Source organism: Triticum urartu, chromosome 7 (assembly GCF_003073215.2).
Source record: "Triticum urartu cultivar G1812 chromosome 7, Tu2.1, whole genome shotgun sequence".
NCBI lineage: Eukaryota > Viridiplantae > Streptophyta > Magnoliopsida > Poales > Poaceae > Triticum > Triticum urartu.
Window position 1 is genome coordinate 647,584,365 of NC_053028.1, and position 16,705 is coordinate 647,601,069.

Below are 16,705 nucleotides of genomic sequence, written 5' to 3' on the forward strand. Positions count from 1 at the left end.
TGGCCCCCCAGCCGGCAGGTGGCCCCCGGCGGCCTTCCGGTGGTCCCGGTACAATACCGATGACCCCCGAAACTTGTCCCGATGGCCGAAACTGGACTTCCTATATATAATCTTACCTCCGGACCATTCCGGAACTCCTCGTGACGTCCGGGATCTCATCCGGGAACAACAACTTTCGGGTTACCGCATACTAATATCTCTACAACCCTAGCGTCACCGAACCTTAAGTGTGTAGACCCTACGGGTTCGGGAGACATGCAGACATGACCGAGAGACTCACGGTCAATAACCAACAGCGGGATCTGATACCCATGTTGGCTCCCACATGTTCCACGATGATCTCATCGGATGAACCACGATGTCAAGGACTTAATCAATCCCGTATACAATTCCCTTTGTCTAGCGGTACGATACTTGCCCGAGATTCGATCGTCGGTATCCCATACCTTGTTCAATCTCGTTACCGGCAAGTCTCTTTACTCGTTCCGTAACACATCATCCCGTGATAAACTCCTTGATCACATTGTGCACATTATGATGATGTCCTACCGAGTGGGCCCAGAGATACCTCTCCGTTTACACGGAGTGACAAATCCCAGTCTCGATTCGTGCCAACCCAACAGACACTTTCGGAGATACCTGTATGTCACCTTTATAGCCACCCAGTTACGTTGTGACGTTTGATACACCCAAAGCATTCCTACGGTATCCGGGAGTTGCACAATCTCATGGTCTAAGGAAATGATACTTGACATTAGAAAAGCTTTATAGCATATACACGATCTAGTGCTATGCTTAGGATTGGGTCTTGTCCATCACATCATTCTCCTAATGATGTGATCCCGTTATCAACGACATCCAATGTCCATGGTTAGGAAACCGTAACCATCTATTGATCAACGAGCTAGTCAACTAGAGGCTTACTAGGGACATGGTGTTGTCTATGTATCCACACATGTATCTGAGTTTCCTATCAATACAATTATAGCATGGATAATAAACAATTATCATGAACAAGGAAATATAATAATAATCAATTTATTATTGCCTCTAGGGCATATTTCCAACAGTCTCCCACTTGCACTAGAGTCAATAATCTAGTTCACATCGATATGTGATTAACACTCACAGGTCACATCCCCATGTGACTAACACCCAAAGAGTTTACTAGAGTCAATAATCTAGTTCACATCACTATGTGATTAACACTCAATGAGTTCTGGGTTTGATCATGTTGCTTGTGAGAGAGGTTTTAGTCAACGGGTCTGAACCTTTCAGATCCGTGTGTGTCTTTACAAATCTCTATGTCATCTCCTAGATGTAGCTACCACGCTCTATTTGGAGCTATTCCAAATAACTGTTCTACTTGGAGCTATTCTAAATTGTTGCTCCATTATATGCATCCGGTATCTCTACTCAGAGCTATCCGGATAGGTGTTAAGCTTGCATCGACGTAACCCTTTACGACGAACTCTTTTACCACCTCCATAACCGAGAAACTTCCTTAGTCCACTAGTTACTAAGGATAACTTTGACCGCTGTCCTGTGATCCATTCATGGATCACTCTTGTACCCCTTGACTGACTCATGGCAAGGCACACTTCAGGTGCGGTACACAGCATAGCATACTGTAGAGCCTATGTCTTAAGCATAGGGGACGACCTTCGTCCTTTCTCTCTATTCTGCCGTGGTCGAGCTTTAAGTCTTAACTTCATACCTTACAACTCAGGCAAGAACTCCTTCTTTGACTGATCCATCTTGAACACCTTCAAGATCACGTCAAGGTATGTGCTCATTTGAAAGTACCATTAAGCGTTTTGATCTATCCTTATAGATCTTGATGCTCAATGTTCAAGTAGCTTAATCCAGGCTTTCCATTGAAAAACACTTTCCAAATAACCCTATATGCTTTCCAAAAATTCTACGTCATTTCTGATCAACAATATGTCAACAACATATATTCATCAGAAATTCTATAGTGCTCCCACTCACTTCTTTGGAAATACAAGTTTCTCATAAACTTTGTATACACCCAAAATCTTTGATCATCTCATCAAAGCATACATTCCAACTCCGAGATGCCTACTCCAGTCCTTAGAAGGATTGCTGGAGCTTTGCATACTTATTAGCATCTTTCAGGATTGACAAAACCTTCCGGTTGTATCACATACAACCTTTCCTCAAGAAAATCGTCGAGGAAACAATGTTTTGACATCCTATCTGCAAGATTTCATAAATAATGCAGTAATCGCTAATATAATTCCAACAGACTCTTAGCATCCGCTACGAGTGAGAAAGTCTCATCATAGTCAACTCCTTGAACTTGTCAGAAAAATCTTAACGACAAGTCGAGCTTTCTTAATGGTGATGCATACCATCATTGTCAATCTTCCTTTTAAAATCCATGTGTACTCAACAGCCTTACGACCATCGAGTCATTCTGCCAAAGTCTACACTTTGTTTTCATACATGGATCCTCTCTCGGATTTTATGGCCTCGAGCTATTTATCGGAATCCGGGCCCACCATCGCTTCTCCATAGCTCGTAGGTTCATTGTTGTCTAGCAACATGACTTCCAAGACAGGATTACGTACCACTCTGAAGTAGTACGCATCCTTGTCATCCTACGAGGTTTGGGAGTGACTTGATCCGAAGTCTCATGATCAATATCATAAGCTTCCACTTCAATTGGTGTAGGTGCCACAGGAACAACTTCCTGTGCCCTGCCACACACTAGTTGAAGAGACGGTTCAATAACCTCATCAAGTCTCCACCATCCTCCCACTCAATTCTTTCGAGAGAAATTTTTTTCTCGAGAAAGGACCCGATTTTAGAAACAATCCTTTATTTCTTTCGGATCTGAGACAGGAGGTATACCCAACTATTTTGGGTGTCCTATGAAGATGCATTTATCCGCTTTGGGTTCGAGCTTATCAACCTGAAACTTTTTCACATAAGCGTCGCAGCCCCAAACTTCTAAGAAATGACAGCTTAGGTTTCTCTAAACCATAGTTCATATGGTGTCATCTCATCGGAATTTCGTGGTGCCCTATTTAAAGTGAATGTGGTTGTCTTTAATGCCTAACCCATAAACTATCATGGTAATTCGATAAGAGACATCATGGTATGCATCATATCCAATAGGGTGCAGTTAAGATGTTCGGACACACCATCACACTATGGTGTTCCAGGCTGTATTAGTTGTGAAACAATTTCCACAATGTCTTAATTCTGTGCCAAACTCGTAATTCAGATATTCATCTCTATGATCATATCATAGATATTTTATCCTCTTGTCACGACGATCTTTAACTTCACCCTGAAATTACTTGAACCTTTCAATAATTCAGGCTCGTGATTCATCAAGTAAATATACTCAACATCTACTCAAATCATCTGTGAAGTAAGAACATAACGATATCCACTACATGCCTCAGCACTCATTGGATTGCACACATCAAAATGTATTACTTCCAACAAGTTGCTTTCTAGTTCCATTTTACTGAAAACGAGGCTTTCAGTCATCTTGCCCATGTGGTATGATTTGCATGTCTCAAGTGATTCAAAATCAAGTGAGTCAAACGATCCATCTGTTAGAGTTTCTTCATGCATATCCAAACAATAGACATGGTTCGCATGTCTCAAATTTTTCAAAAATGAGTGAGTCCAAAGATCCATCAACATGGAGCCTCTTCATGCGTTTTATACCGATATGACTTACGTGGCAGTGCCACAAGTAGGTGGTACTATCATTACTACTATCTTTTGGCATGAACATGTGTATCACTACGATCGAGATTCAATAAACCATTCATTTTAGGTGCAAGATCATTGAAGGTATTATTCAAATAAACAGAGTAACCATTATTCTCCTTAAATGAATAACCGTATTGCGATAGACATAATCCAATCATGTCTATGCTCAACGCAAACACCAAATAACAATTATTTAGGTTTAACACCAATCTCGATGGTAGAGGGAGCGTGCGATGCTTGATCATATCACACCTTGGAAACACTTCCAACACATATCGTCAGCTCACCTTTAGCTAGTCTCCGTTTATTCCGTAGCTTTTATTTCGAGTTACTAACACTTAGCAACCGAACCGGTATCTAATACCCTGGTGCTACTAGGAGTACTAGTAAAGTACACATTAACATAATACATCCAATATACTTCTATCGACCTTGCCAGCCTTCTTATCTACCAAGTATCTAGGGTAATTCTGCTCCAGTGGCTGTTCCCTTTATTACAGAAGCACTTAGTCTCGGGTTTGGGTTCAACCTTGGGTTTCTTCACTAGAGCAGCAGCTGAATTGCCGTTTCATGAAGTATCCCTTCTTGCCCTTGCCCTTCTTGAAACTAGTGGTTTCACCAACCATCAACAATTGATGCTCCTTCTTGATTTCTACTTTTGTGGTGTCAAACATCGCGAATATCTCAAGGATCATCATATATGTCCCTGATATATTATAGTTCATCACGAAGCTCTAGCAGCTTGGTGGTAATGACTTCGGAGAAACATCACTATCTCATCTGGAAGATCAACTCCCACTCGATTCAAATGATTGTTGTACTCAGACAATCTGAGCACAAGCTCAACAATTGAGCTTTTCTCCCTTAGTTTGCAGGCTAAGAAAATCGTCGGAGGTCTTATACCTCTTGACGTGGGCACGAGCCTGAAATCCCAATTTCAGCCCTCGAAACATCTCATATGTTTCGCGACGTTTCAAAAACCGTCTTCGGTGCCTCAACTCTAAACCGTTTAACTGAACTATCACGTAGTTATCAAATGTGTATGTCAGATGTTCGCAACATCCACAGACGAGTTCGAGCCGGTTCAGCACACTGAGCGGTGCATTAAGGACATAAGCCTTCTATGAAGCAATGAGGACAATCCTCAGTTTACGGACCTAGTCCGCATAATTGCTACTATCAACTTTCAACTAAATTTTCTCTAGGAACATATCTAAACAGTAGAACTGAAGCGCGAGCTACGACATAATTTGCAAAAACCTTTTGACTATGTTCAGGATAATTAATTCATCTTATGAACTCCCACTCAGATAGACATCCCTCTAGTCATCTAAGTGATTACATGATCCGAGTCAACTAGGCCGTGTCCGATCATCACGTGAGACGGACTAGTCATCATCGGTGAACATCTTCATGTTGATCGTATTTGCCATACGACTCATGCTCGACCTTTCGGTCTTCTGTGTTCCGAGGCCATGTCTGTACATGCTAGGCTCGTCAAGTCAACCTAAGTGTTTTGCATGTGTTCCGAGGCCATGTCTGTACATGCTAGGCTCGTCAACACCCGTTGTATTCGAACGTAAGAATCTATCACACCCGATCATCACGTGGTGCTTCGAAACGACGACATTTCCAACATAGATATTCTCATAACTATGCTCAATTCTGTCAATTGCTCAACAGTAATTTGTTCACCCATCATAGAATACTTATGCTCTTGAGAGAAGCCACTAGTGAAACCTATGGCCTCCGGGTCTATTCTCATCATATCAATCTCCATCACTTTAATCTTTCTTTTCTTTTACTTTTCACTTTGCATCTCTATACCAAAAATACCAAAAATATTATATCTATCAGATCTCACTCTCATAAGTGACCGTGAAGGGATTGACAAGCCCTAATCGCGTTGGTTGCGAGTAGCTATCGTTTTGTGCAGGTACAAGGGACTTGAGCATGGCCTCCTACTGGATTGATACCTTGGTTCTCAAAAACTGAGGGAAATACTTACGCTACTCTGCTGCATCATCCCTTCCTCTTCGGGAAAACCAACACAAGCTCAAGACGTAGCAGGACTTTGTCATGTTTGCTTCGTTCCAACTCAAAGACCAAGCTGCAGAGTGGTATCAGCAATACATAGATTCCAGAGGAGGTCGTGTGATTACCTGGGATGAATTCCGCCAAGACTTCAAAGCTCACCACATTCCTCAGAGTGTTGTTGAGAGCAAGCATGATGAGTTCCGCAATCTGAAGCAAGGCAGCTTGACTGTTTACCAGTATAACATCATGTTCCAGAAGCTCGCTCGTTTCGCTAAGCAAGACGTCCCTGACGAGAAGAGCATGATTTATCAGTTCAGAGGTGGCCTCAGAGAAGATCTGCAACTAGCCCTTTTGCTTTTTGAGCCGAAGAAGTACGATGAGTTCTACAATATGGCACTGAAGCAAGAGACTGCTCATCTCAAGTGTGATGCTTCCAAGAAACGAGTCAGGGATGCAACTCCTTCTTCCTCAACTCAAGTGGCAACTAAGCAGCAAAAGTATTGGTTGCCTCCTCCTCCTCCGTTCCGTCAGCCTTTTCAGCAGAAGAGCAAAGGTGGCAATGGATCTTCCCACCGACCCAACCCAGGCTTTCAGAACAAGACTTCGTCTCATGCTCCAAGATCAAGTGCTCCGTATCACCATCCGCTCTCGGAGGTTACGTGCAACAAGTGTCAGCAGAAGGGTCACTATGCCAACAAATGCTTCAACCAGAGGCGTCTTCCTCCTCCTCCTCCTCCTCCTATGAGATCTGCCAGCACCGCAGTGGTCAAGCGTAATCCCAAGTTCGCAAAGGTCAACATGGTGAACACAGCTCAGGCAGAGGACTCGTCAGAAGTTGTCATGGGTAACTTTCCAGTTAACTCTACTCCTGCAAAAGTCCTTTTTGATACTGGTGCATCGCATTGTTTCATGTCAAGATCATTTGTTTCAAAGCATGACTTCGTTTCGGAAATGTTGTGTAAACCTATGGGAGTGGTTTCTCCGGCCAAGTCTATGAGGGCTACCATGATGGTCCCGGATGTTACTATCACGATGGGCGACTATAAGTTTCTGTATTCTCCAATGGTCCTTGGTGACTTGGATATTGATCTTATTCTTGGAATGGACTGGATTTCTAAGCACAAGGCCCATCTTGATTGTGCTGCTAGGAAAATTCAATTGACACACTCGTCTGAGGATGTGATCGTCTTTGCCGCTCGTGATGATACATTCGACTGTTTTCTCTCAATGAGAAGGGCGAGTTGGATGCCATCTCTCAGATTCCAGTCGTTTGTGAATATCAAGACGTCTTTCCAGAAGAGCTTCCAGGAATGCCTCCTCACCGGCCAGTTGAATTCGTCATTTGATCTTGAGCCTGGCACGGAACCTGTTTGCAAACGTCCTTACAAGCTTGGACCTGAAGAGTTGAAGGAGCTGAAGAAACAACTCGATATTCAAGAGCGTATGGGTCTCATCCGACCAAGTTCTTCTCCATGGGGTTGTGGTGTTCTTTTTGTCGAGAAGAAGGATGGAACAGACCGACTTTGTGTCGACTACCGGCCATTGAACAAGAAGACCATAAAGAACATGTACCCACTTCCAAACATCAATGAGCTTTTTGAACAACTCAAAGGGGCTCAAGTATTCTCCAAGCTTGACCTCCATATGGGCTATCATCAGATTCGCATTCGTGAAGAAGATATCCCCAAGACAGCATTCAGAACAAGCTATGGTTCATATGAATACACTGTCATGTCTTTCGGTCTTGTCAATGCTCCTCCAACATTCTCTCGCATGATGAACTTCATATTCAACGCCTACACAAATGACTTCGTCTTGGTCTACCTCGATGACATTCTGGTCTTTTCCAAGAACAAGGAGGATCATGCCAAGCACTTGAGATTGGTGCTGGATAAACTCAGAGAACATCAGTTCTATGTGAAGTTTTGAAAGTGCGAGTTTTGGCTCAATGAGGTTCTCTACCTTGGGCATGTCATCTCTGCCAAGGGCATAGCGGTTAATCCTGAGAAGGTATCTGCAATTGTGAATTGGGAACCGCCTCAGAATGTGAAGCAACTCCGCAGCTTCCTTGGGCTCGCAAGCTATTGTCGAAGGTTCATTGAGAACTTCTCTAAGATCGCGAAGCCTCTTTCCAACCTTCTTCAGAAGCATGTGAAGTATGTCTGGTTGCCTGAATGTGACATCGCTTTCAACACCCTGAAAGAGAAGTTAGTCGCAGCTCCAAGTTCTGACTCTCCTGGATGAATCCAAACGTTAAGTTCTGTGATGCTTCCCTTCAAGTTCTTCGGTGGCAGTGTTGAATGCAAGAGGAAGAAAGTTGTGGCCTATACTCTCGCTAGTTGAAAGCCCAACGAAAAGAACTACCCACTCATGACCTCGAGTTTGGCGCAGTTGTCCATGGCTCTTTTAACATGGAGACATCTTGTGGAAAGAAAAAGTGGACATCTCACTGATCATAAGAGTCTCAAGTACATCTTCACTCAGCCCAACCTCAACCTCAGGTAGGACCTCATGGGTCGAAATGATTCAAGAGTATAATCCGAGTATTTGAATATACTCCAGGCAAGGCCAATGTTCATTGCGCTGACGCATTGAGCAGGAAGGCTAACTGCAACAGTTTGATTCTCAAGCCTATCACCAGAGCTTGGTGAAGCTTTCCGCAAACTTAATCTCCAAGTTGTTCCTCAAGGATTCCTTGCAACCTCCAAAGTCTCTCCTACTTTGAAGGATCAGATTCGTGAGGCCTCAACTTCTTGATGCTAATGGTGAAGAAGGTGAAGATTGGGATTGCAAGAGTCAACCCAAGTACAAGTTGCTATCGCCTTGATGATAAGGATACTCTATTCTTCGAGCATCGCATTGTGGTGCCTAAGGGTGGCCTTCGTAAAGTCATTATGAACGAGGCTCACAATTCACTCCTCTCTATTCACCATGGAAGTACAAAGATGTACCATGACCTCAAGCAGTCATATTGGTGGACTCGAATGAAGCGAGAAATTGCTCAGTTCGTGAATAAATGTGATGTCTACAAAAGAGTGAAAGTAGAACACCAACGACCAGCTGGTATCCTCCAACCTCTTGCCATTCCAAAATGGAAGTTTGACCACATTGAGATGGACTTCGGACTGGATTTCCCAAGTCCAAGCGTGGCAATGATGCTATCTTTGTTGTCATCGACAAGCTCACTAAAGTGGCTCATTTTCTTCCTATCAAAGAATCTATCACAACAGCTCAGTTGGCAAAGCTATATACCTCCAGGATTGTCTCTCTGCACGGCATTCCACAGTTGATATCTTCAGATCATGGAAGCATCTTCACCTCTAAGTTCTAGGATTCTTCTTAGAAGGCCATGGGCACCAACATTTGCTTTAGCACAACTTTTCATCCTCAAACTAGTGGCCAAGTCGAGCGAGTCAATCAAATTCTTGAAGATATGCTCAGGGCATGTGTCATTTCTTTCGGTATGAAATGGGAAGATTGTCTTCCATATGCCGAGTTCTCCTACAACAACAGCGTCCAAGCAAGTTCAGGCAAGGCCCCATTCGAGATTCTCTATGGAGGAAAGTGCCGTACTCCTCTTAACTGGTCAGAGACTGGTGAACGCCAACTTCTTGGCAATGACTTGATCACAGAGGCTGAAGAAATGTGCAAAGTCATTCGTGAAAATCTCAAAGCCGCGCAATCGCGCCAGAAGAGTTACTATGATAGCAAGCATCGTGACTTGGCTTTCGAGATCGGAGACCATGTCTACCTCCGCGTCTCTCCAATGAAAGGTACTCGTCGCTTCGTATCAAAGGGAAGCTTGCCCCTAGATACGTGGGTCCTTTCAAGATCATTGGCAAAAGAGGCGATCTCCTATCAACTTGAGCTTCCATCCAACTTTGCAAATGTGCACGACGTGTTTCACGTGGTCTCAGCTTCGCAAGTGTTTCAAGACTCCTGACCGCACCATCAACTTCGAAGAGATTGATCTCCAAGAAGACTGTCTTATCATGAGCATCCCGTTGCTATTCTTGAAGAAACTGAGCGCAAGACTCGCAACAAGTCTATCAAATTCCTGAAAGTGAAGTGGTCACATCATTCCGACCGTGAAGCCACCATGGGAACGCGAGGACCACCTCCGTTCCGAATATCCGGAGTTTTTCCAGTCCTAGATCTCGGGACGAGATCCTTTCGTAGTGGTGGAGTGTTGTAACGCCCCGTATGTAACCTGCCATATTTGTATTCCCTCTCTTGCCATTTCTGGCACTAAGTTATGAGATTCCTCGTTGTTGGGTTTTGTTTTCGTGTTGCTTTTGTTCTTGTCATGCATCTCATATCATGTCATCATGTGCATCGCATTTTCATACATGTTCGTCTCATGCATCCGAGCATTTTCCCCGTTGTCTGCTTTGCATTCCGGTGCTCCTATGTCCTCCGCTGTCCCCTTTTGTCTCTTTTCGTGTGCGGGTGTTAAACGTTCTCGGATTGGACCAAGACTTGCCAAGCGGCCTTGGTTCACTACCAGTAGACCGCCTGTCAGGTTTCGTGCCATTTGGACTTCGTTTGATACTCCAACGGTTAACCGAGGAACCGTAAAGGACTCGTGCGTGTTGCAGCCCAATACCTCTCCTAAGTGGCCCAAAACCCACCAAAACCCCCTCCATTATCTCGGTCATTTGATCACGACCGCGTGGCCGAAAACCATGCTCAATTTGGAGCCTCCTAGCTCCTTCTATGTAGTAAATACGGCTTCCCTCGAATTCTCGATCAAACGCTATGCTCACCTCTCCTCGCGCGCTGGACTGACCGCCGCGCCGCGGGACGATCCACCTATCGCACCGCCACGTGGTCGGTCGCACCGATCGCCCACATCGCCGTCCGACCCGCGCGCCGACCCACGTGCCAGCCCGCCGGGGCCCAGGCGGGGCCCTCCCGGCCCGAAGCCGCCGCCGCCCGGCTCGCCCGCGTCCTCGCGCCTGAGGGTCGCTGCCTCCGCCGCCCAGATCGCCGTCTCCGCCACCCCGCTCCCCGCTCGCCGGCCGGAGCTCGTCGCCGGCAGCTCCCGTGCCCCCGCGAGGCGCCTTGCCTCCAGATCCGCGCCGAGGTGGCCGGAGCTGCCGCCTGCCACCGGATCCGAACGGGGAAGGACCGGATCCGCCCTTCTCCGGCCTCCCCCTCGCCTTCCTCCCTTGCCGGAGCAAGCTTCCCCTCGTCGGAGTTGACCTCGGTTCGCGCGCCGACAAAGAACACTAGATCCGGAGGGTATATTTTTGTCTAAGTCCTTTTTCCCTCATATCATATGCCCCTGTTCATCGCATCATAACTTTGCACCCATGGCTCCGTTTTGGGCGTGTAGCATATTAAATTGTTCATCTCGATGAGTACTTCATTTCATCACATTGCACCATGTTCATTTGAGTTCATCTTGATGCCCTAAATGCTGTTGCAATAGTGCTATGTGATGTTAGTTTCAGATTCTTAACAGATTATGGACATTTGTCATTTTTGCCATGTTTAATGTGTGCTTCCTATGAACTTGAGCCCTACATGTGTTTTGTTATATGCCATGCCATCTTTACAGGGGTGTATGCCATGTATTTTTGTGATCTTTGTGGTGACTAGCACAAGCATGCAAAGTAGCTCTCGTGATGTTGGTGATTTCAGGGACTTAGAATTCTTCTAAGTCATCTCCCTGTTGATATTTTTATGCCATGTATTCTTGTTGCTATAGAGTGATCCATGCCTCTTTTGAGCATGTTCAGTAAAGATGATTTGGAGATATTGTTATGATCTATCGATCCATGTCTTTATTTGCAATTATGGAGCCCCCTAGCATGACTCAATCTTGCTCTACTTTTGCTATAATATGTTCCTGGCAGATTGTTTACATGTTATTCAATTTTGCCGAGGTTGTTGCGGTTGATCCGTGCATGCTATGAAGTTGTTCTTGCCATGGTTAGCTTATTTATCATGTCTACTTGCTGGGTGTATGCTTAGTTTGTCATGCAATGCCGTATGGTGAGTGCATCGAGCTCGCAAACATGCCTACATAAATCTGTTTTGCCATGTTCCAGTTTTTTGCTAAGTCTGAATCTGTTAACGAAACTTGCTATGTTTCACATGGTTGCCATTGTATTTTCTGATCCCTTTTGGCTTATGGTCAGTAAGGGACTTTTGTTATATGCTTTGTGTAGTTTCATGCCATGCCTTGCTTTGCCATGATATGTTCCTGTAGCATGTTGTTATCTTGCTCTAAACATTGCTTCCTGATGTTAAATCCTGACATGTTGTTATTTTCACTAAGTCTGTGAACCTGATATCTTTTGCACTTTTGCCATGCTTGTTTGAACCTGCTATTGTGTGAATTAGCCGTAGCTCAGTGTTCATCTTTTGTCAAGCATCTTGAGTGGATCACTGCCATGTGCTTTGTTGCTATGTTAGAGTGCAGTAGCTTATTTTTCTTGATGCATTTAGATGGCATCGTGCTGTTAATCGCAGATTGGTGCCATTATTGTTTTGCTTGCCATTTGCAAACCGTGCATCCGATTCCGGTGATCTTTATATCGATTTCGACCGAAATCAACTCATCTTTCCAGCGGCACTCTTGGTTTGCCAAGTTGAGGCCTGGTTCAATCTTTTCCTTCGCACGCATATGCATTGCATATTCACATCCCGCATATCATGCCATGTTTTGCATCATGTTGCTTGCGCATTGCACCGTGGTTGATTGTTGTCTCCTTTGCTTGTGTTCTTGCCTTGGGTAGAGCCGGGAGACGAGTACGTGATCGAGGAACCCGTTGAGTACGCTTACGAGGATCAAGCTAACGTCAACTCGGAGAACTTTGCAGGCAAGATGACCATACCCTCGAAATCACTTCTATCTTTGCTTGCTAGTTGCTCGCTCTAGTGCTATGCCTATTGAAAGTGCAACTATCCCTAGGTGGTTTTGGTAATTCATAACAACATATAGCTCATTGAGCTAATGCTATTCCAAGATGATTATTTCAGGAAAGCTCAATGATTGGCATGGCATGGATGTGAAAGTGGAACCCTCAAAATGCTAAGGACAAAGGATTGGCTCAAGCTCAAAAGCTCAAGACTCTTCATTTTATATTTTAGTGATCCAAGATCACATTGAGTCTTTAGGAAAAGCCAATACTATCAAGGAGGGATGAGGTGTTGCTTAATGAGCCTCTTGCTTCATGTGCTTAGTGATATGCTCCAAAACCCTCAACTACTTTCCCATATCCACATATGACCTAAACCTAAGCCAAACTCGGTCCTACCGATTCTTCCTATCCGGCGCCACCGAGTTTCACTTGTCATTAGCCACTGCCAAACCCTAGCAATTCGGTCTACCGATAAGGATCTCGGTCCCACCGAGATGGGGTTGCAAACTCTCTGTTTCCTTTCGTAACTTTTCGGTCCCACCGAAAGAGCGAATCGGTCCCACCGAGATTGCAATGTAAACTCAGTGTTTCCCTTTGTAACTTTTCGGTCTCACCGAGTTCCACTCGGTCCCACCGAAAGAGCAAATCGGTCCCACCGAGTTTGCCTGACCAACTCTCTGGTTAGCTAATTACCAATTCGGTCTCACCGAGTTTGTGTAATCGGTCTCACCGAGATTACGTTATGCCCAAACCCTAACCAATCGGTCCTACCGAGTTGCATGTCAGTCCCACCGAAATTCCTAACGGTCACTAGGTTCTACTTCGGTCAGACCGAGTTTATTGATTGGTCCCACCGAGATTGGAAAACTGTGTAAGGTTGGATTTTGTGTGGAGGCTATATATACCCCTCCACCTCCTTCTATTCGGAGAGAGCCATCAGAACACACACTACATTCCAACTCATATTTCTGAGAGAAGAACCACCTACTCATGTGTTGAGACCAAGACATTTCCTACCATATGAATCTTGATCTCTAGCCTTCCCAAGTTGCTTTCCACTCAAATCTTTCCACCAAATCCAAATCCTATGAGAGAGAGTTGAGTGTTGGGGAGACTATCATTTGAAGCACAAGAGCAAGGAGTTCATTACCTACACACCATTTGTTACTTCTTGGAGAGTGGTGTCTCCTAGATTGGCTAGGTGTCACTTGGGAGCCTCCGACAAGATTGTGGAGTTGAACCAAGGAGTTTGTAAGGGCAAGGAGATCGCCTACTTCGTGAAGATCTACCGCTAGTGAGGCAAGTCCTTCGTGGGCGATGGCCATGGTGGGATAGACAAGGTTGCTTCTTCGTGGACCCTTTGTGGGTGGTTGCTTCTTCGTGGACCCTTCGTGGGTGGAGCCCTGTGGACTCGCGCAACCGTTGCCCTTGGGTGGAGCCCTGTGTGGACTCGCGCAACCGTTACCCTTCGTGGGTTGAAGTCTCCATCAACGTGGATGTAGGATAGCACCACCTATCTGAACCACGGGAAAAACATCCGTGTCTCCAATTGCGTTTTGAATTCTCCAAACCCTTCCCTTTACATTCTTGCAAGTTGCATGCTTTACTTTCCGCTGCCAATATACTCTTTGCATGCTTGCTTGAATTGTGTGATGATTGCTTGACTTGTCCTACAATAGCTAAAATCTGCCAAGAACTAAAATTGGGAAAAGGTTAAGTTTTTATTTGGTCAAGTAGTCTAATCACCCCCCTCTAGACATACTTCGATCCTACATCTAGCTGCGTACCTATCCACTTGCTTATCATGCCTCCCATATTGCCATGTCAAACCTCTAACCCACCTTGTCCTAGCAAACCGTTGTTTGGCTATGTTACCGCTTTGCTCAGCCCTCTTATAGCGTTGCTAGTTGCTAGGTGAAGATTGGAGTTTGTTCCTTGTTGGAACATGTTTATTGTTGGGATATCACTATTATCTTGTCTTATTTAATGCATCTATATACTTGGTAAAGGGTGGAAGGCTCGGCCTTATGCCTGTTTTTTTGTCTTATAGTTTCTTTAATTCACCTATATACTTGGTAAAGGGTGGAAGGCTCGGCCTTATGCCTGGTGTTTTGTTCCACTCTTGCCGCCCTAGTTTTCCGTCATACCGGTGTTATGTTCCTTGATTTTGCGTTCCTTACACGGTTGGGTTATAATGGGAACCCCTTGACAGTTCGCCTTGAATAAAACTCCTCAGCAAGGCCCAACCTTGGTTTTACCATTTGCCACCTAGCCTTTTTCCCTTGGGTTCGGACTCAAGGGTCATCTTTATTTTAAACCCCCGGGCCAGTGCTCCTCTGAGTGTTGGTCCAACCTAGAGCACCGTGCGGGGCCGTCCCTTGCAACTTGGGTTTTATGTGTGGCTCCCGTACGCTTAGCTTATCCGGTGTGCCCTGAGAACAAGATATGTGCAGCTCCTATCAGGATTTGTCGGCACATCGGGTGGTCTTGCTGGACTTGTTTTACCATTGTAACCGGGATTCCGAGTCTGATCGGCGTCTTGGGAGAAGGAATATCCTTCGTTGACCGTGAGAGCTTGTGATGGGCTAAGTTGGGACACCCCTGCAGGGATTTGAACTTTCGAAAGCCGTGCCCGCGGTTATGGGCAGATGGGAATTTGTTAATGTCCGGTTGTAGAAACCTAAACTTAACTTAATTAAAATGAATCAACAGAGTGTGTGGCCGTGATGGTCTCTTTTCGGCAGAGTCCGGGAAGAGAACACGGTCTCGAGTTATGCTTGAACGTAGGTTGTTCTAGGATCACTTCTTGATCATAGTTTCGATCTGATCGTGCTCTTTGCCTTCTCTTCTCGCTCTCTCTTTTGCGTATGTTAGCCACCATATATGCTAGTGCTTGCTGCAGCTCCACCTCATACCTTTTACCCTACCTATAAGCTTAAATAGTCTTGATCGCGAGGGTGTGAGATTGCTGAGTCCCCGTGACTCACAGATTACTTCCAAAACCAGATGCAGGGACCGATGATACCGTTCCAGGAGATACGACTGAGCTCAAGTGGGAGTTCATGAGGACTCAGGACGATACTACGTTTCCTTTCCAGATGATCAGTAGTGGAGCCCAGTTGGGGCGATCGGGGACATTATGCATTTGGGGTTGTCTTTATTTTGGTTCCGTAGTCGGACCTTGATTGTATCTGGATGATTGTAATGATATATTTATGCTATTGTGTGAAGTGGCGATTGTAAGCCAACTATGTACCTCTTTCTTATTCAGTACATGGGATGTGTAAAGATTACCCCTCTTGCGACATTGCCTACAATGCGGTTATGCCTCTAAGTCCTGCTCCGACACGTGGGAGATATAGCCGCATCATGGGTGTTACACCTGGACTTAACCCGGCGGCTGTGATAACGGCGCAGGTCCTGTTGATAAATTGCTGATCGAGCCGCCGCCAAGTCTCTCTCCTCATCTAACAAGTCAAGTGCATCCTGTCGGGCTTGTTCATTATCAGCTTCAACGTAAGCCGCCATGCGAGGCGAGTCATGACGGATGTCACTAGGCAGCACTCCGCTCCATAAACCATGAAGAAAGGTGTATAACCTGTAGATCTGTTAGGAGTGGTGTTGATACTCCACAACACCGAGGGTAATTCCTCTACCCAACAGCCCGGCGTCCGTTGTAAGGGAACCATAAGCCGGGGCTTGAGACCTTTTAAGATTTCCTGATTTGCTCTCTCAGCTTGACCATTGGATTGAGGGTGAGCTACTGAAGAAACATCAAGCCGGATATGCTCACGTTGACAAAACTCCTCCATAGCACCTTGGGACAAATTAGTGCCATTGTCAGTGATAATGCTGTGTGGAAAACCAAAGCGAAAAATCACCTTTTTCATGAACTGAACCGCCTGGCTGCATCACACTTGCTCACTGGCTCTGCCTCAACCCATTTTGTGAATTTGTCAACTGCCACAAAAGATGTGTCTTTTTATCTTTGGACCTTTTGAAAGGTCCAACCATGTCAAGCCCCCGAAACTGCAAAGGCC